The sequence below is a fragment of the Eucyclogobius newberryi genome, unplaced genomic scaffold (genome assembly GCF_026437365.1).
Source record: "Eucyclogobius newberryi isolate DKJ021-1_F unplaced genomic scaffold, fEucNew1.0.hap1 SCAF_92, whole genome shotgun sequence".
In the NCBI taxonomy this organism is placed as follows: Eukaryota; Metazoa; Chordata; class Actinopteri; order Gobiiformes; family Gobiidae; genus Eucyclogobius; species Eucyclogobius newberryi.
This window is the reverse complement of record NW_027316535.1, coordinates 27,149-47,500: the sequence shown is the minus strand read 5'-3', so window position 1 is coordinate 47,500 and position 20,352 is coordinate 27,149. Positions and strand designations below refer to the sequence as shown.

General features: G+C 50.9%; 1 pseudogene; it reads right to left on the bottom strand.

Moving 5' to 3' along the window:
- LOC140354523 (tectonin beta-propeller repeat-containing protein 2-like) overlaps positions 1–20,352 on the bottom strand; it is a 64,885-nt pseudogene that overhangs the window by 18,039 nt on the left and 26,494 nt on the right.

The following is a 20,352-nucleotide window of genomic DNA, read 5'->3' as shown; positions in this document are numbered from 1 at the left end:
GGGACATGTGTCCAAGGACACGTGTCCAAGGACACGGGACGCCGGGACATGTGTCCAAGGACACGTGTCCAAGGACACGGGACGCCGGGACATGTGTCCAAGGACACGGGACGCCGGGACAAGTGTCCAAGGACACGGGACGCTGGGACATGTGTCCAAGGACACGGGACGCTGGGACATGTGTCTAAGGACACGGGACGCTGGGACATGTGTCCAAGGACACGGGACGCTGGGACATGTGTCCAAGGACACGGGACGCTGGGACATGTGTCTAAGGACACGGGACGCTGGGACATGTGTCCAAGGACACGGGACGCTGGGACATGTGTCTAAGGACACGGGACGCTGGGACATGTGTCCAAGGACACGGGACGCTGGGACATGTGTCCAAGGACACGGGACGCTGGGACATGTGTCTAAGGACACGGGACGCTGGGACATGTGTCTAAGGACACGGGACGCTGGGACATGTGTCTAAGGACACGGGACGCTGGGATATGTGTCTAAGGACACGGGACGCTGGGACAAGTGTCTAAGGACACGGGACGCTGGGACATGTGTCTAAGGACACGGGACGCTGGGACATGTGTCCAAGGACACGGGATGCTGGGACATGTGTCCAAGGACACGGGACGCTGGGACATGTGTCCAAGGACACGGGACGCTGGGACATGTGTCTAAGGACACGGGACGCTGGGATATGTGTCTAAGGACACGGGACGCTGGGACAAGTGTCTAAGGACACGGGACGCTGGGACATGTGTCTAAGGACATGGGACGCTGGGACATGTGTCTAAGGACACGGGACGCTGGGACATTGCCTTATGGACATTGTTGAATGTGTTTTTCACCCTCGAGGAAACTACTGTTGTGATTTTGGGCGTCACAAAAATAAATTTCGTAGAAATCTTCCTAGTACTCGCAGTATTGCAGTACTCGCAGTATTGCAGTACTCGCAGTATTGCAGTACTCGCAGTATTGGCAGTACTCGCAGTATTGGCAGTACTCGCAGTATTGCAGTACTCGCAGTATTGCAGTACTCGCAGTATTGCAGTTCTCGCAGTATTGCAGTTCTCGCAGTATTGCAGTACTCGCAGTATTGCAGTACTCGCAGTATTGGCAGTACTCGCAGTATTGCAGTACTCGCAGTATTGGCAGTACTCGCAGTATTGCAGTACTCGCAGTATTGCAGTACTCGCAGTATTGCAGTACTCGCACTATTGGTAGTACTCGCAGTATTGGTAGTACTCGCAGTATTGGTAGTACTCGCAGTATTGGTAGTACTCGCAGTATTGGCAGTACTCGCAGTATTGCAGTCCTCGCAGTATTGCAGTACTCGCAGTATTGCGAGTACTCGCAGTATTGGGAGTACTCGCAGTATTGGTAGTACTCGCAGTATTGGTAGTACTCGCAGTATTGGTAGTACTCGCAGTATTGGCAGTACTCGCAGTATTGCAGTACTCGCAGTATTGCAGTTCTCGCAGTATTGCAGTTCTCGCAGTATTGCAGTTCTCGCAGTATTGGCAGTACTCGCAGTATTGCAGTACTCGCAGTATTGGCAGTACTCGCAGTATTGGCAGTACTCGCAGTATTGGCAGTACTCGCAGTATTGGCAGTACTCGCAGTATTGGCAGTACTCGCAGTATTGGTAGTACTCGCAGTATTGGCAGTACTCGCAGTATTGGTAGGACTCGCAATATTGCAGTACTCGCAGTATTGGCAGTACTCGCACTATTGGTAGTACTCGCAGTATTGGCAGTACTCGCACTATTGGTAGTACTCGCAGTATTGCAGTACTCGCAGTATTGCAGTACTCGCAGTATTGGTAGTACTCGCAGTATTGGCAGTACTCGCAGTATTGCAGTCCTCGCAGTATTGCAGTCCTCGCAGTATTGCAGTACTCGCAGTATTGGTAGTACTCGCAGTATTGGTAGTACTCGCAGTATTGGTAGTACTCGCAGTATTGGCAGTACTCGCAGTATTGCAGTCCTCGCAGTATTGCAGTCCTCGCAGTATTGGTAGTACTCGCAGTATTGGTAGTACTCGCAGTATTGCAGTACTCGCAGTATTGCAGTACTCGCAGTATTGCAGTACTCGCAGTATTGCAGTCCTCGCAGTATTGGCAGTACTCGCAGTATTGCAGTACTCGCAGTATTGCAGTACTCGCAGTATTGCAGTTCTCGCAGTATTGCAGTACTCGCAGTATTGCAGTACTCGCAGTATTGCAGTTCTCGCAGTATTGCAGTACTCGCAGTATTGCAGTACTCGCAGTATTGCAGTTCTCGCAGTATTGCAGTTCTCGCAGTATTGCAGTACTCGCAGTATTGCAGTTCTCGCAGTATTGCAGTACTCGCAGTATTGCAGTACTCGCAGTATTGCAGTTCTCGCAGTATTGCAGTTCTCGCAGTATTGCAGTACTCGCAGTATTGCAGTACTCGCAGTATTGGCAGTACTCGCAGTATTGCAGTTCTCGCAGTATTGCAGTACTCGCAGTATTGCAGTTCTCGCAGTATTGCAGTACTCGCAGTATTGCAGTTCTCGCAGTATTGCAGTACTCGCAGTATTGGTAGTACTCGCAGTATTGGCAGTACTCGCAGTATTGCAGTCCTCGCAGTATTGCAGTCCTCGCAGTATTGGTAGTACTCGCAGTATTGGTAGTACTCGCAGTATTGGTAGTACTCGCAGTATTGCAGTACTCGCAGTATTGCAGTACTCGCAGTATTGCAGTACTCGCAGTATTGCAGTCCTCGCAGTATTGCAGTCCTCGCAGTATTGGCAGTACTCGCAGTATTGCAGTACTCGCAGTATTGCAGTACTCGCAGTATTGCAGTTCTCGCAGTATTGCAGTACTCGCAGTATTGCAGTACTCGCAGTATTGCAGTTCTCGCAGTATTGCAGTACTCGCAGTATTGCAGTACTCGCAGTATTGCAGTTCTCGCAGTATTGCAGTTCTCGCAGTATTGCAGTACTCGCAGTATTGCAGTTCTCGCAGTATTGCAGTACTCGCAGTATTGCAGTTCTCGCAGTATTGCAGTTCTCGCAGTATTGCAGTACTCGCAGTATTGCAGTACTCGCAGTATTGGCAGTACTCGCAGTATTGCAGTTCTCGCAGTATTGCAGTACTCGCAGTATTGCAGTTCTCGCAGTATTGCAGTACTCGCAGTATTGCAGTTCTCGCAGTATTGCAGTACTCGCAGTATTGCAGTACTCGCAGTATTGCAGTTCTCGCAGTATTGCAGTACTCGCAGTATTGCAGTACTCGCAGTATTGCAGTCCTCGCAGTATTGCAGTACTCGCAGGATTGCAGTACTCGCAGTATTGCAGTTCTCGCAGTATTGCAGTTCTCGCAGTATTGCAGTACTCGCAGTATTGCAGTTCTCGCAGTATTGCAGTACTCGCAGTATTGCAGTTCTCGCAGTATTGCAGTACTCGCAGTATTGCAGTACTCGCAGTATTGCAGTACTCGCAGTATTGCAGTTCTCGCAGTATTGCAGTACTCGCAGTATTGCAGTTCTCGCAGTATTGCAGTACTCGCAGTATTGCAGTTCTCGCAGTATTGCAGTACTCGCAGTATTGCAGTACTCGCAGTATTGGCAGTTCTCGCAGTATTGCAGTCCTCGCAGTATTGCAGTACTCGCAGTATTGGCAGTTCTCGCAGTATTGCAGTTCTCGCAGTATTGCAGTTCTCGCAGTATTGCAGTACTCGCAGTATTGCAGTTCTCGCAGTATTGGCAGTTCTCGCAGTATTGCAGTTCTCGCAGTATTGCAGTTCTCGCAGTATTGCAGTTCTCGCAGTATTGCAGTTCTCGCAGTATTGCAGTACTCGCAGTATTGCAGTTCTCGCAGTATTGCAGTTCTCGCAGTATTGGCAGTTCTCGCAGTATTGCAGTTCTCGCAGTATTGCAGTTCTCGCAGTATTGCAGTTCTCGCAGTATTGCAGTACTCGCAGTATTGCAGTTCTCGCAGTATTGCAGTTCTCGCAGTATTGGCAGTTCTCGCAGTATTGCAGTTCTCGCAGTATTGCAGTTCTCGCAGTATTGGCAGTTCTCGCAGTATTGCAGTTCTCGCAGTATTGCAGTTCTCGCAGTATTGCAGTTCTCGCAGTATTGGCAGTTCTCGCAGTATTGCAGTTCTCGCAGTATTGCAGTTCTCGCAGTATTGCAGTTCTCGCAGTATTGGCAGTTCTCGCAGTATTGCAGTTCTCGCAGTATTGGCAGTTCTCGCAGTATTGCAGTTCTCGCAGTATTGCAGTTCTCGCAGTATTGCAGTTCTCGCAGTATTGGCAGTTCTCGCAGTATTGGCAGTTCTCGCAGTATTGCAGTTCTCGCAGTATTGCAGTTCTCGCAGTATTGCAGTTCTCGCAGTATTGCAGTTCTCGCAGTATTGCAGTACTCGCAGTATTGCAGTTCTCGCAGTATTGCAGTTCTCGCAGTATTGCAGTTCTCGCAGTATTGCAGTTCTCGCAGTATTGCAGTTCTCGCAGTATTGGCAGTTCTCGCAGTATTGCAGTTCTCGCAGTATTGCAGTTCTCGCAGTATTGCAGTTCTCGCAGTATTGCAGTTCTCGCAGTATTGGCAGTTCTCGCAGTATTGCAGTTCTCGCAGTATTGCAGTTCTCGCAGTATTGCAGTTCTCGCAGTATTGCAGTACTCGCAGTATTGCAGTTCTCGCAGTATTGCAGTTCTCGCAGTATTGCAGTTCTCGCAGTATTGGCAGTTCTCGCAGTATTGCAGTTCTCGCAGTATTGCAGTTCTCGCAGTATTGCAGTTCTCGCAGTATTGCAGTTCTCGCAGTATTGCAGTTCTCGCAGTATTGGCAGTTCTCGCAGTATTGCAGTTCTCGCAGTATTGCAGTTCTCGCAGTATTGCAGTTCTCGCAGTATTGCAGTTCTCGCAGTATTGCAGTTCTCGCAGTATTGCAGTTCTCGCAGTATTGCAGTTCTCGCAGTATTGCAGTTCTCGCAGTATTGCAGTTCTCGCAGTATTGGCAGTTCTCTCAGTATTGGCAGTTCTCGCAGTATTGCAGTTCTCGCAGTATTGCAGTTCTCGCAGTATTGCAGTACAAGTACCTCTGGAGGCAGTGGCACAGACGATGGTCTCAGTTCTCCGTCTTGGTCCCAAACACAAAACAAATCTCTGCGACTCTGAGCCAACCACAGGAAAGAACCTGAGAAGAGAACCAGAACCAGGACCAGGATCAGAACCAGGACCAGGACCAGGACCAGGACCAGGACCAGGATCAGAACCAGGACCAGGATCAGAACCAGGACCAGGACCAGAACCAGGACCAGGACCAGGACCAGGACCAGAACCAGGACCAGGATCAGAACCAGGACCAGGACCAGGACCAGGACCAGGACCAGGACCAGGACCAGGATCAGAACCAGGACCAGGACCAGGACCAGGACCAGGACCAGGATCAGAACCAGGACCAGGACCAGGACCAGGACCAGGATCAGAACCAGGACCAGGACCAGGACCAGGACCAGAACCAGAACCAGGACCAGGACCAGGACCAGGACCAGGACCAGAACCAGGACCAGGACCAGAACCAGGACCAGGACCAGGACCAGGACCAGAACCAGGACCAGGATCAGAACCAGGACCAGGACCAGAACCAGGACCAGGATCAGAACCAGGATCAGAACCAGGATCAGAACCAGGACCAGGACCAGGACCAGGACCAGGACCAGGATCAGAACCAGGACCAGGACCAGGACCAGGACCAGGACCAGGATCAGAACCAGGACCAGGACCAGAACCAGGACCAGGACCAGGACCAGGACCAGAACCAGGACCAGGATCAGAACCAGGACCAGGACCAGGACCAGAACCAGGACCAGGATCAGAACCAGGATCAGAACCAGGATCAGAACCAGGACCAGGACCAGGACCAGGACCAGGACCAGGACCAGGACCAGGACCAGGACCAGAACTGCACCCAGTCTGGAACGGGTCTGGACCGGGTCAGTTACCAGTTGATGGCGGGTGGACGGAGGACGAGGTGATGAAGGTCCATTTAGTGGAGGACACTGTCCCTCGAGGAACCAGGTTCTGCCAGAACGATCCTGAAACAGAAGAACATTTACAGAGAAATGTGGCTCGTGTTCTTTCTACTCATAGTTTTTATAAAAGCAGGACTAAAGCAGGACTAAAGCAGGACTAAAGCAGGACTAAAGCAGGACTAAAGTAGGACTAAAGTAGGTCTAAAGCAGGACTAAAGCAGGACTAAAGTAGGACTAAAGCAGGACTAAAGCAGGACTAAAGCAGGACTAAAGCAGGACTAAAGCAGGTCTAAAGCAGGACTAAAGCAGGACTAAAGTAGGACTAAAGTAGGTCTAAAGCAGGACTAAAGCAGGACTAAAGTAGGACTAAAGCAGGACTAAAGCAGGACTAAAGCAGGACTAAAGCAGGTCTAAAGCAGGACTAAACCGGGACTAAAGCAGGTCTAAAGCAGCTGTAAAGTAGGACTAAAGCAGGACTAAAGCAGGACTAAAGTAGGACTAAACCGGGACTAAAGCAGGTCTAAAGCAGCTCTAAAGTAGGACTAAACCGGGACTAAAGCAGGTCTAAAGCAGCTGTAAAGTAGGACTAAAGCAGGACTAAAGCAGGACTAAAGTAGGACTAAAGCAGGACTAAAGCAGGACTAAAGCAGGTCTAAAGTAGGACTAAACCGGGACTAAAGCAGGTCTAAAGCAGCTCTAAAGCAGGACTAAAGCAGGACTAAAGCAGGTCTAAAGTAGGACTAAACCGGGACTAAAGCAGGTCTAAAGCAGCTGTAAAGTAGGACTAAAGCAGGACTAAAGCAGGACTAAAGTAGGACTAAAGCAGGACTAAAGCAGGACTAAAGCAGGTCTAAAGTAGGACTAAACCGGGACTAAAGCAGGTCTAAAGCAGCTCTAAAGCAGGACTAAAGCAGGACTAAAGCAGGTCTAAAGTAGGACTAAACCGGGACTAAAGCAGGTCTAAAGCAGCTGTAAAGTAGGACTAAAGCAGGACTAAAGCAGGACTAAAGTAGGACTAAAGCAGGACTAAAGCAGGACTAAAGCAGGACTAAAGCAGGTCTAAAGTAGGACTAAACCGGGACTAAAGCAGGTCTAAAGCAGCTGTAAAGTAGGACTAAAGCAGGACTAAAGCAGGACTAAAGTAGGACTAAAGCAGGACTAAAGCAGGACTAAAGTAGGACTAAAGCAGGACTAAAGCAGGACTAAAGCAGCTCTAAAGTAGGACTAAAGCAGGTCTAAAGCAGGTCTAAAGCAGGACTAAAGTAGGACTAAAGTAGGACTAAAGCAGGACTAAAGCAGGACTAAAGCAGGACTAAAGCAGGACTAAAGTAGGACTAAAGCAGGACTAAAGCAGGACTAAAGTAGGACTAAAGTAGGTCTAAAGCAGGTCTAAAGTAGGACTAAAGCAGGTCTAAAGCAGGTCTAAAGTAGGACTAAAGCAGGACTAAAGCAGGTCTAAAGCAGGACTAAAGTAAGACTAAAGCAGGTCTAAAGCAGGACTAAAGTAGGACTAAAGCAGGACTAAAGCAGGACTAAAGCAGGACTAAAGCAGGTCTAAAGCAGGACTAAAGCAGGACTAAAGCAGGACTAAAGCAGGACTAAAGCAGGACTAAAGTAAGACTAAAGCAGGTCTAAAGCAGGACTAAAGCAGGACTAAAGCAGGACTAAAGCAGGACTAAAGCAGGACTAAAGCAGGTCTAAAGCAGGACTAAAGCAGGACTAAAGCAGGTCTAAAGTAGGACTAAACCGGGACTAAAGCAGGTCTAAAGCAGCTGTAAAGTAGGACTAAAGCAGGACTAAAGCAGGACTAAAGTAGGACTAAAGCAGGACTAAAGCAGGACTAAAGCAGGACTAAAGCAGGTCTAAAGTAGGACTAAACCGGGACTAAAGCAGGTCTAAAGCAGCTGTAAAGTAGGACTAAAGCAGGACTAAAGCAGGACTAAAGTAGGACTAAAGCAGGACTAAAGCAGGACTAAAGTAGGACTAAAGCAGGACTAAAGCAGGACTAAAGTAGGACTAAAGCAGGACTAAAGCAGGTCTAAAGTAGGACTAAACCGGGACTAAAGCAGGTCTAAAGCAGCTCTAAAGTAGGACTAAACCGGGACTAAAGCAGGTCTAAAGCAGCTGTAAAGTAGGACTAAAGCAGGACTAAAGCAGGACTAAAGTAGGACTAAAGCAGGACTAAAGCAGGACTAAAGCAGGACTAAAGCAGGACTAAAGCAGGTCTAAAGTAGGACTAAACCGGGACTAAAGCAGGTCTAAAGCAGCTCTAAAGCAGGACTAAAGCAGGACTAAAGCAGGTCTAAAGTAGGACTAAACCGGGACTAAAGCAGGTCTAAAGCAGCTGTAAAGTAGGACTAAAGCAGGACTAAAGCAGGACTAAAGTAGGACTAAAGCAGGACTAAAGCAGGACTAAAGCAGGACTAAAGCAGGTCTAAAGTAGGACTAAACCGGGACTAAAGCAGGTCTAAAGCAGCTGTAAAGTAGGACTAAAGCAGGACTAAAGCAGGACTAAAGTAGGACTAAAGCAGGACTAAAGCAGGACTAAAGTAGGACTAAAGCAGGACTAAAGCAGGACTAAAGCAGCTCTAAAGTAGGACTAAAGCAGGTCTAAAGCAGGTCTAAAGCAGGACTAAAGTAGGACTAAAGTAGGACTAAAGCAGGACTAAAGCAGGACTAAAGCAGGACTAAAGCAGGACTAAAGTAGGACTAAAGCAGGACTAAAGCAGGACTAAAGTAGGTCTAAAGCAGGTCTAAAGTAGGACTAAAGCAGGTCTAAAGCAGGTCTAAAGTAGGACTAAAGCAGGACTAAAGCAGGTCTAAAGCAGGACTAAAGTAAGACTAAAGCAGGTCTAAAGCAGGACTAAAGTAGGACTAAAGCAGGACTAAAGCAGGACTAAAGCAGGACTAAAGCAGGTCTAAAGCAGGACTAAAGCAGGACTAAAGCAGGACTAAAGCAGGACTAAAGCAGGACTAAAGCAGGACTAAAGTAAGACTAAAGCAGGTCTAAAGCAGGACTAAAGCAGGACTAAAGCAGGACTAAAGCAGGACTAAAGCAGGACTAAAGTAAGACTAAAGCAGGTCTAAAGCAGGACTAAAGTAGGACTAAAGCAGGACTAAAGCAGGACTAAAGCAGGACTAAAGTAAGACTAAAGCAGGTCTAAAGCAGGACTAAAGTAGGACTAAAGCAGGACTAAAGCAGGACTAAAGCAGGACTAAAGCAGGACTAAAGCAGGACTAAAGCAGGACTAAAGTAAGACTAAAGCAGGTCTAAAGCAGGACTAAAGTAGGACTAAAGCAGGACTAAAGCAGGACTAAAGCAGGACTAAAGTAGGACTAAAGCAGGACTAAAGTAGGACTAAAGTAGGACTAAAGTAGGACTAAAGCAGGACTAAAGCAGGACTAAAGTAGGTCTAAAGCAGGTCTAAAGTAGGACTAAAGCAGGTCTAAAGCAGGTCTAAAGCAGGACTAAAGTAGGACTAAAGCAGGACTAAAGCAGGACTAAAGTAAGACTAAAGCAGGTCTAAAGCAGCTCTAAAGCAGGACTAAAGCAGGACTAAAGTAGGACTAAAGCAGGACTAAAGCAGGACTAAAGTAGGACTAAAGCAGGACTAAAGCAGGTCTAAAGTAGGACTAAACCGGGACTAAAGCAGGTCTAAAGCAGCTCTAAAGCAGGACTAAAGCAGGACTAAAGCAGGTCTAAAGTAGGACTAAACCGGGACTAAAGCAGGTCTAAAGCAGCTGTAAAGTAGGACTAAAGCAGGACTAAAGCAGGACTAAAGTAGGACTAAAGCAGGACTAAAGCAGGACTAAAGTAGGACTAAAGCAGGACTAAAGCAGGACTAAAGCAGCTCTAAAGTAGGACTAAAGCAGGTCTAAAGCAGGTCTAAAGCAGGACTAAAGTAGGACTAAAGTAGGACTAAAGCAGGACTAAAGCAGGACTAAAGCAGGACTAAAGCAGGACTAAAGTAGGACTAAAGCAGGACTAAAGCAGGACTAAAGTAGGACTAAAGTAGGTCTAAAGCAGGTCTAAAGTAGGACTAAAGCAGGTCTAAAGCAGGTCTAAAGTAGGACTAAAGCAGGACTAAAGCAGGTCTAAAGCAGGACTAAAGTAAGACTAAAGCAGGTCTAAAGCAGGACTAAAGTAGGACTAAAGCAGGACTAAAGCAGGACTAAAGCAGGACTAAAGCAGGTCTAAAGCAGGACTAAAGCAGGACTAAAGCAGGACTAAAGCAGGACTAAAGCAGGACTAAAGCAGGACTAAAGCAGGACTAAAGTAAGACTAAAGCAGGTCTAAAGCAGGACTAAAGCAGGACTAAAGCAGGACTAAAGCAGGACTAAAGTAAGACTAAAGCAGGTCTAAAGCAGGACTAAAGTAGGACTAAAGCAGGACTAAAGCAGGACTAAAGCAGGACTAAAGTAAGACTAAAGCAGGTCTAAAGCAGGACTAAAGTAGGACTAAAGCAGGACTAAAGCAGGACTAAAGCAGGACTAAAGCAGGACTAAAGCAGGACTAAAGCAGGACTAAAGTAAGACTAAAGCAGGTCTAAAGCAGGACTAAAGTAGGACTAAAGCAGGACTAAAGCAGGACTAAAGCAGGACTAAAGTAGGACTAAAGCAGGACTAAAGTAGGACTAAAGTAGGACTAAAGTAGGACTAAAGCAGGACTAAAGCAGGACTAAAGTAGGTCTAAAGCAGGTCTAAAGTAGGACTAAAGCAGGTCTAAAGCAGGTCTAAAGTAGGACTAAAGCAGGTCTAAAGCAGGACTAAAGCAGGACTAAACCGGGACTAAAGTAGGACTAAAGCAGGACTAAAGTAGGACTAAAGCAGGACTAAAGCAGGACTAAAGCAGCTCTAAAGTAGGACTAAAGCAGGTCTAAAGCAGGACTAAAGCAGGACTAAAGCAGGACTAAAGTAGGACTAAAGCAGGACTAAAGTAGGACTAAAGCAGGACTAAAGCAGGACTAAAGCAGGACTAAAGTAGGACTAAAGCAGGACTAAAGCAGGACTAAAGCAGGACTAAAGCAGGACTAAAGCAGGACTAAAGTAAGACTAAAGTAAGACTAAAGTAAGACTAAAGTAGGACTAAAGCAGGACTAAAGTAAGACTAAAGCAGGTCTAAAGCAGGACTAAAGCAGGACTAAAGCAGGACTAAAGTAAGACTAAAGCAGGACTAAAGCAGGACTAAAGTAGGACTAAAGCAGGACTAAAGCAGGACTAAAGTAAGACTAAAGTAGGTCTAAAGCAGGACTAAAGTAGGTCTAAAGTAGGTCTAAAGCAGGACTAAAGCAGGTCTAAAGCAGGTCTAAAGCAGGACTAAAGCAGGACTAAAGCAGGTCTAAAGCAGGACTAAAGCAGGACTAAAGCAGGACTAAAGCAGGACTAAAGTAAGACTAAAGCAGGACTAAAGCAGGACTAAAGTAGGACTAAAGCAGGTCTAAAGCAGGTCTAAAGCAGGACTAAAGTAAGACTAAAGCAGGACTAAAGCAGGACTAAAGCAGGACTAAAGCAGGTCTAAAGCAGGTCTAAAGCAGGACTAAAGCAGGACTAAAGCAGGACTAAAGCAGGACTAAAGCAGGACTAAAGCAGGACTAAAGCAGGACTAAAGCAGGACTAAAGCTCGGACCTGTGAGGCGGCCGCTGTGGTGGTGATGGACTCGGTTCCTGGCAGATCCGACCCAGACTCCAGAAGGTCCAGTGCAGACGAGCGCAGGCTGGACCTGAGTGGACTGGGACAGGAAGGACACCACACGGTCAACAGGGCCTCCCCGGATCCCCAGACCTGAGCCCAGACCTGAGCCGAGTCCAGAACCCAGAACTGACCCGGACCAGAGCGAGTGGAACAAACTGCCCTGGTCCAGCGCCGCATAGTCCCAGATCCGGACCTGAAACAGAGAAGAGCCTCAGCATCAACTGGATTAGAGTTTAAAATAAGATATTCCTTTATTGTCCCACATGGGGAAATTTCATTGTTGCAACGCAGGTAGATTCAGAGGAAAAGGACAGATCACTTATAGGAAGTAAAAGATGGGTTTTAAATGATTGTGCTGGTGTGGGCTGACGAATGACTGTGGTGAGCCCGGTTAGAGCTCAAATGAAGAGTCGCTCTTTACTTGAGGGTGGTTTATTGATATCTTCAATTATTCTTTACAGTTTGATTGCACAGGTGGTATGTGTGTGGTCCTAAACAAACAGACCAATGAAATATTAATATATATAATATATAAATCCACAAACACTGCTATTACTACTATAAAAGGATTATGCTGTAACAGTAGCACATTTACACATGTAAACAGTGCACCAACATTAGCGTCACTTTAAGATGTACACGTGATGGAGGCATGCATCAATTAAGCAGCAAACAACTCTAAAACACTAAACTTAATACACACATGCATTACCAACTTTACTTACTTCTGTCACGCACACAATACTGAACTTGGGATGCAAACAAACTACTACATTCAACTATAAACTCTGATAAACCGCGATGGCAAACTCCGTCTCCAAACTCTCTCTCTCTCTCTCTCTCTCTCTCTCTCTCTCTCTCTCTCTCCCTCTCTCTCTCTCTCTCTCTCTCTCTCTCTCTCTCTCTCTCCTCTCTCTCTCTCTCTCTCTCTCTCTCTCTCTCTCCTCTCTCTCTCTCTCTCTCTCTCTCTCCTCACGCAGCTCCTTTCGGTTTCGATGGTCTAGGCTCCGCCCCTTAAAGGGCCAGCATGACAGTCTCTTTCAATAGGGCCTTTTTAACAGGAAGTTTGAAAAACACTTTCAGTAGAAGATCTTCTATAAACAAAAACTCCCATTTCACAACAAGCGAAAATAATAAAGATACAAATAAATAATTACATAAATAAATAAAAACCATTGCACATGTTCAGGACGAACAGTGTTTGTTCTAAAGTCTGACAGCAGCAGAAGGACAGTGTCCTGCAGGGGACAGAGTGTCCTTCAGGGGACAGAGTGTCCTTCAGGGGACAGAGTGTCCTGCAGGGGACAGGGTGTCCTGCAGGGGACAGAGTGTCCTGCAGGGGGCGACACTCATGGTCCAGCATAGATGTGAGTTTAGCCAGGACCCTTCTGTCCCCCTCCTCCTGCACCGAGTCCAGAGCTTCTTCCTCTCCCTCTGTGATGACCACACCTCCAGGAGCTGATGCACCACAGAGGAGGAGAAGGTCTTCAGGAGCGGCCCTGTCAGGAGTGGCCCTGTCGGGAGCGGCCCTGTCAGGAGTGGCCCTGTCGGGAGCGGCCCTGTCAGGAGTGGCCCTGTCACTCCAAAAGACCTGAGTCTCCTCAGGAGGTGGAGCCGACTCTGGCTCTTCCTGTTCAGTCTGTGTTATGAGTCCAGTTTGTGGTTCAGATGAAACACCAGGTCCTTGTATGAGTCACTGTCTCAATGTCCCGTCCCTGGTGAGGGGGGCGTGGCCTGTCCCGTCCCTGGATGTTCACTGGTGAGGGGGGCGTGGCCTGTCCCGTCCCTGGATGTTCACTGGTGAGGGGGGCGTGGCCTGTCCCGTCCCTGGATGTTCACTGGTGAGGGGGGCGTGGCCTGTCCCGTCCCTGGATGTTCTCTGGTGAGGGGGGCGTGGCCTGTCCCGTCCCTGGATGTTCTCTGGTGAGGGGGGCGTGGCCTGTCCCGTCCCTGGATGTTCACTGGTGAGGGGGGCGTGGCCTGTCCCGTCCCTGGATGTTCACTGGTGAGGGGGGCGTGGCCTGTCCCGTCCCTGGATGTTCTCTGGTGAGGGGGGCGTGGCCTGTCCCGTCCCTGGATGTTCACTGGTGAGGGGGGCGTGGCCTGTCCCGTCCCTGGATGTTCACTGGTGAGGGGGGCGTGGCCTGTCCCGTCCCTGGATGTTCTCTGGTGAGGGGGTGTGGCCTGTCCCGTCCCTGGATGTTCACTGGTGAGGGGGCGTGGCCTGTCCCGTCCCTGGATGTTCACTGGTGAGGGGGGCGTGGTGCTCCAGTCCTCTGTCCTCTGTCCTCCACATCATCGTCTGTGATGAGTCCCATGATGGCAGAGTGGTCAGAGAACTTCTGCAGGACACAGCTGTCCATGTCTGAGGTCTGCAGTGTAGAGGGCGCGAGGACAGTGCCTTGGGGGCCCCACACTGCAGGTCCCCCACACTGCAGGTCCCTCACACTGCAGGTCCCTCACACTGCAGGTCGCCCACACTGCAGGTCCCTCACACTGCAGGTCCCCCACACTGCAGGCCCCCCACACTGCAGGTCCCCCACACTGCAGGTCCCTCACGCTGCAGGTCCCTCACGCTGCAGGTCCCCCACACTGCAGGTCCCCCACACTGCAGGTCCCTCACACTGCAGGTCCCTCACACTGCAGGTCCCTCACACTGCAGGTCCCCCACACTGCAGGCCCCCCACACTGCAGGTCCCCCACACTGCAGGTCCGTCACACTGCAGGTCCCTCACACTGCAGGTCCCCCACACTGCAGGTCCCTCACACTGCAGGTCCCTCACACTGCAGGTCCCCCACACTGCAGGTCCCCCACACTGCAGGTCCCTCACACTGCAGGTCCCTCACACTGCAGGTCCCTCACACTGCAGGTCCCCCACACTGCAGGTCCCCCACACTGCAGGTCCCCCACACTGCAGGCCCCCCACACTGCAGGTCCCCCACACTGCAGGTCCCTCACACTGCAGGTCCCTCACACTGCAGGTCCCCCACACTGCAGGTCCCTCACACTGCAGGTCCCTCACACTGCAGGTCCCCCACACTGCAGGTCCCCCACACTGCAGGTCCCTCACACTGCAGGTCCCTCACACTGCAGGTACAAGTGTCAGACACACAGTCCCGTGCTCTCACAAACTGGGGTCGGTCTGTGAGGTAGTCCAGGATCCACTCTGCAGGTCATACTCCACACCAGCCGTCTCCAGCTTGTCCCTCAGGAGCTGACGGCGTCCTCCACTCCGATGCCAGGACATATACAAACTGCAGCGGGTCCATGGCTGAGCTCACGGTGGAGCGGAGGTGGTCCAGGACCAGCTCCAGTGTCTTCATCAGGACGTGAGAGACACTGGCCTGACGCTGTTGAAGTCTTTGGGGCGCGGTGTCTTGGGCACAGGTACCAGACAGGAGGTCTTCAGACCTGTGGTACCAGACAGGAGGTCTTCAGACCTCTGGTACCAGACAGGAGGTCTTCAGACCTGTGGTACCAGACAGGAGGTCTTCAGACCTATGGTACCAGACAGGAGGTCTTCAGACCTGTGGTACCAGACAGGAGGTCTTCAGACCTGTGGTACCAGACAGGAGGTCTTCAGACCTATGGTACCAGACAGGAGGTCTTCAGACCTGTGGTACCACCCTCAGCTTCAGGCTCATGTTGAAGACATGCTCCATAACTCCACACAGTTCATCTGCAGGACTTAAGGAGCCTGGGGCTGATGCCTCAGGTCCTGCTCCTTCCTCACTTTAATCCTCTTCAGCTCTCTCCTCACCTGAGCTGCTGTGACAGTCAGTGGTTGGCAGGGGGACTGTGTGCTGGGGGGACGGGTGAGTCCAGGGGGACTGTGTGCTGGGGGGACGGGTGAGTCCAGGGGGACTGTGTGCTGGGGGGACGGGTGAGTCCAGGGGGACTGTGTGCTGGGGGGACGGGTGAGTCCAGGGGGACTGTGTGCTGGGGGGACGGGTGAGTCCAGGGGGACTGTGTGCTGGGGGGACGGGTGAGTCCAGGGGGACTGTGTGCTGGGGGGACGGGTGAGTCCAGGGGGACTGTGTGCTGGGGGGACGGGTGAGTCCAGGGGGACTGTGTGCTGGGGGGACGGGTGAGTCCAGGTGAAGTGGGGAGCTGATGGTCCGGGACAGAGAAGTGAAGAGGAACAGATGCAGGGCATTGTACTGCTGTGGAAGAGGGAGCATGCAGCTGTGCAGGGGGAGGGGTCTGTGCAGGGGGAGGGGACTGTGCAGGGGGAGGGGTGGGTGACCGATCAAACCTAAAGAAGTGAGCATTTAAATCATTCACCCACTGTAGATCCCCTTCTGTCTGGGCAGGGGGGATTTTGAAGCCCGAGATAGTTTTCAGGCTCCTCCACACTCCCTGAATGTTCTCCTGCTGCAGCTGCTCCTCCATCCTCCTCTTGTAGCCTCCTCCTCCTCCTGATCTTCCTCCTCAGCTCCTCCTCACAGTCCTCAGCTCCTCCTTGTTCTGACCTGAAGGCTCTTCTTCTCCTTCAGCAGAACCTTCAGGTCACGGTTCATCCAGGGCTTGTTGTTTGGAAAACACCGTCCGGAGGAAACAGTGTTTTCACAACAGATGGTGCTGATGTCCTGATGCTCTGTGATGGTGCTGATGTCCTGATGCTCTGTGATGGTGCTGATGTCCTGATGCTCTGTGATGGTGCTGATGTCCTGAAGCTCTGTAATGGTGTTGATGTCCTGATGCTCTGTGAAGGTGCTGATGTCCTGATGCTCTGTGATGGTGTTGATGTCCTGATGCTCTGTGATGGTGCTGATGTCCTGATGCTCTGTGATGGTGCTGATGTCCTGATGCTCTGTCATGGTGCTGATGTCCTGATGCTCTGTCATGGTGCTGATGTCCTGATGCTCTGTAATGGTGCTGATGTCCTGAAGCTCTGTAATGGTGTTGATGTCCTGATGCTCTGTGAAGGTGCTGATGTCCTGATGCTCTGTGATGGTGTTGATGTCCTGATGCTCTGTGATGGTGCTGATGTCCTGATGCTCTGTAATGGTGTTGATGTCCTGATGCTCTGTGATGGTGCTGATGTCCTGATGCTCTGTGATGGTGTTGATGTCCTGATGCTCTGTGATGGTGCTGATGTCCTGATGCTCTGTGATGTCCTGATGCTCTGTGATGGTGCTGATGTCCTGATGCTCTGTGATGGTGCTGATGTCCTGATGCTCTGTGATGGTGCTTATGTCCTGATCCTCTGTGATGGTGCTGATGTCCTGATGCTCTGTGATGGGGCTGATGTCCTGATGCTCTGTGATGGTGCTGATGTCCTGATGCTCTGTGATGGTGCTGATGTCCTGATGCTCTGTGATGGTGCTGATGTCCTGATGCTCTGTGATGGTGTTGATGTCCTGATGCTCTGTGATGGTGCTGATGTCCTGATGCTCTGCGATGGTGTTGATGTCCTGATGCTCTGCGATGGTGCTGATGTCCTGATGCTCTGTGATGGTGCTGATGTCCTGATGCTCTGTGATGGTGCTGATGTCCTGATGCTCTGCGATGGTGTTGATGTCCTGATGCTCTGCGATGGTGCTGATGTACTGATGCTCTGTGATGGTGCTGATGTCCTGATGCTCTGCGATGGTGCTGATGTCCTGATGCTCTGCGATGGTGTTGATGTCCTGATGCTCTGTGATGGTGCTGATGTCCTGATGCTCTGTGATGGTGCTGATGTCCTGATGCTCTGTGATGGTGTTGATGTCCTGATGCTCTGTGATGGTGCTGATGTCCTGATGCTCTGCGATGGTGTTGATGTCCTGATGCTCTGTGATGGTGCTGATGTCCTGATGCTCTGTGATGGTGCTCATGTCCTGATGCTCTGCGATGGTGCTGATGTCCTGATGCTCTGCGATGGTGTTGATGTCCTGATGCTCTGTGATGGTGCTGATGTCCTGATGCTCTGCGATGGTGCTGATGTCCTGATGCTCTGCGATGGTGCTGATGTCCTGATGCTCTGTGATGGTGTTGATGTCCTGATGCTCTGTGATGGTGCTGATGTCCTGATGCTCTGTGATGGTGCTGATGTCCTGATGCTCTGTGATGGTGCTGATGTCCTGATGCTCTGTGATGGTGTTGATGTCCTGATGCTCTGTGATGGTGCTGATGTCCTGATGCTCTGCGATGGTGCTGATGTCCTGATGCTCTGTGATGGTGTTGATGTCCTGATGCTCTGTGATGGTGCTGATGTCCTGATGCTCTGTGATGGTGCTGATGTCCTGATGCTCTGTGATGGTGCTGATGTCCTGATGCTCTGTGATGGTGTTGATGTCCTGATGCTCTGTGATGGTGCTGATGTCCTGATGCTCTGCGATGGTGCTGATGTCCTGATGCTCTGTGATGGTGCTGATGTCCTGATGCTCTGTGATGGTGCTGATGTCCTGATGCTCTGTGATGGTGCTGATGTCCTGATGCTCTGTGATGGTGCTGATGTCCTGATGCTCTGCGATGGTGTTGATGTCCTGATGCTCTGTGATGGTGCTGATGTCCTGATGCTCTGTGATGGTGCTGATGTCCTGATGCTCTGTGATGGTGTTGATGTCCTGATGCTCTGTGATGGTGCTGATGTCCTGATGCTCTGCGATGGTGTTGATGTCCTGATGCTCTGTGATGGTGCTGATGTCCTGATGCTCTGTGATGGTGCTCATGTCCTGATGCTCTGCGATGGTGCTGATGTCCTGATGCTCTGCGATGGTGTTGATGTCCTGATGCTCTGTGATGGTGCTGATGTCCTGATGCTCTGCGATGGTGCTGATGTCCTGATGCTCTGCGATGGTGCTGATGTCCTGATGCTCTGTGATGGTGTTGATGTCCTGATGCTCTGTGATGGTGCTGATGTCCTGATGCTCTGTGATGGTGCTGATGTCCTGATGCTCTGTGATGGTGCTGATGTCCTGATGCTCTGTGATGGTGTTGATGTCCTGATGCTCTGTGATGGTGCTGATGTCCTGATGCTCTGCGATGGTGCTGATGTCCTGATGCTCTGCGATGGTGCTGATGTCCTGATGCTCTGTGATGGTGCTGATGTCCTGATGCTCTGTGATGGTGTTGATGTCCTGATGCTCTGTGATGGTGCTGATGTCCTGATGCTCTGCGATGGTGCTGATGTCCTGATGCTCTGTGATGGTGTTGATGTCCTGATGCTCTGTGATGGTGCTGATGTCCTGATGCTCTGTGATGGTGCTGATGTCCTGATGCTCTGTGATGGTGCTGATGTCCTGATGCTCTGTGATGGTGTTGATGTCCTGATGCTCTGTGATGGTGCTGATGTCCTGATGCTCTGCGATGGTGCTGATGTCCTGATGCTCTGCGATGGTGCTGATGTCCTGATGCTCTGTGATGGTGCTGATGTCCTGATGCTCTGTGATGGTGCTGATGTCCTGATGCTTGGTGATGGTGCTGAAACAGTCCCTCAGAGCCTCCTCGCTCTCAGCAGAGCACCTCCTCAACACACGGGGCACCACAGGCCTCAGGTGTACAAGGGTGTGGTCCCAGGGGAGGGAGGGGGAGGAGCCTCCTGGTGTTGGCAAAGAAGAAGTCCAGTGTTGTATTGTCTCTGGTGGGACAGGAGACATACTGGTGTGTCAGGACAGAAGAGGGAGAAGTGTGGTTAAAGTCACCAGAGACGAGGAAGAGCACCTGTGGGTGCTGTGACTGTGACCTGTGGGTGCTGTGACCTGTGGGTGCTGTGACCTGTGACCTGTGGGTGCTGTGACCTGTGACCTGTGGGTGCTGTGACCTGTGGGTGCTGTGTCTGTGACCTGTGGGTGCTGTGACCTGTGGGTGCCGTGTCTGTGATCTGTGGGTGCTGTGTCTGCGACCTGTGGGTGCTGTGACCTCTGGGTGCTGTGTCTGTGACCTGTGGGTGCTGTGACTGCGACCTGTGGGTGCTGTGACCTGTGGGTGCTGTGTCTGTGACCTGTGGGTGCTGTGACCTGTGGGTGCTGTGTCTGTGACCTCTGGGTGCTGTGTCTGCGACCTCTGGGTGCTGTGTCTGCGACCTCTGGGTGCTGTGTCTGTGACCTGTGGGTGCTGTGTCTGTGACCTGTGGGTGCTGTGTCTGTGACCTGTGGGTGCTGTGACCTGTGGGTGCTGTGTCTGTGACCTCTGGGTGCTGTGTCTGCGACCTCTGGGTGCTGTGTCTGCGACCTCTGGGTGCTGTGTCTGTGACATGTGGGTGCTGTGACCTGTGGGTGCTGTGTCTGCGACCTGTGGGTGCCGTGTCTGTGACCTGTGGGTGCTGTGACCTGTGGGTGCTGTGTCTGTGACCTGTGGGTGCTGTGTCTGTGACCTGTGGGTGCTGTGACCTGTGGGTGCCGTGTCTGTGACCTATGGGTGCCGTGTCTGTGATCTGTGGGTGCTGTGTCTGCGACCTGTGGGTGCTGTGACCTCTGGGTGCTGTGTCTGTGACCTGTGGGTGCTGTGTCTGCGACCTGTGGGTGCTGTGACCTGTGGGTGCTGTGTCTGTGACCTGTGGGTGCTGTGACCTGTGGGTGCTGTGTCTGTGACCTCTGGGTGCTGTGTCTGCGACCTCTGGGTGCTGTGTCTGCGACCTCTGGGTGCTGTGTCTGTGACCTGTGGGTGCTGTGTCTGTGACCTGTGGGTGCTGTGTCTGTGACCTGTGGGTGCTGTGACCTGTGGGTGCTGT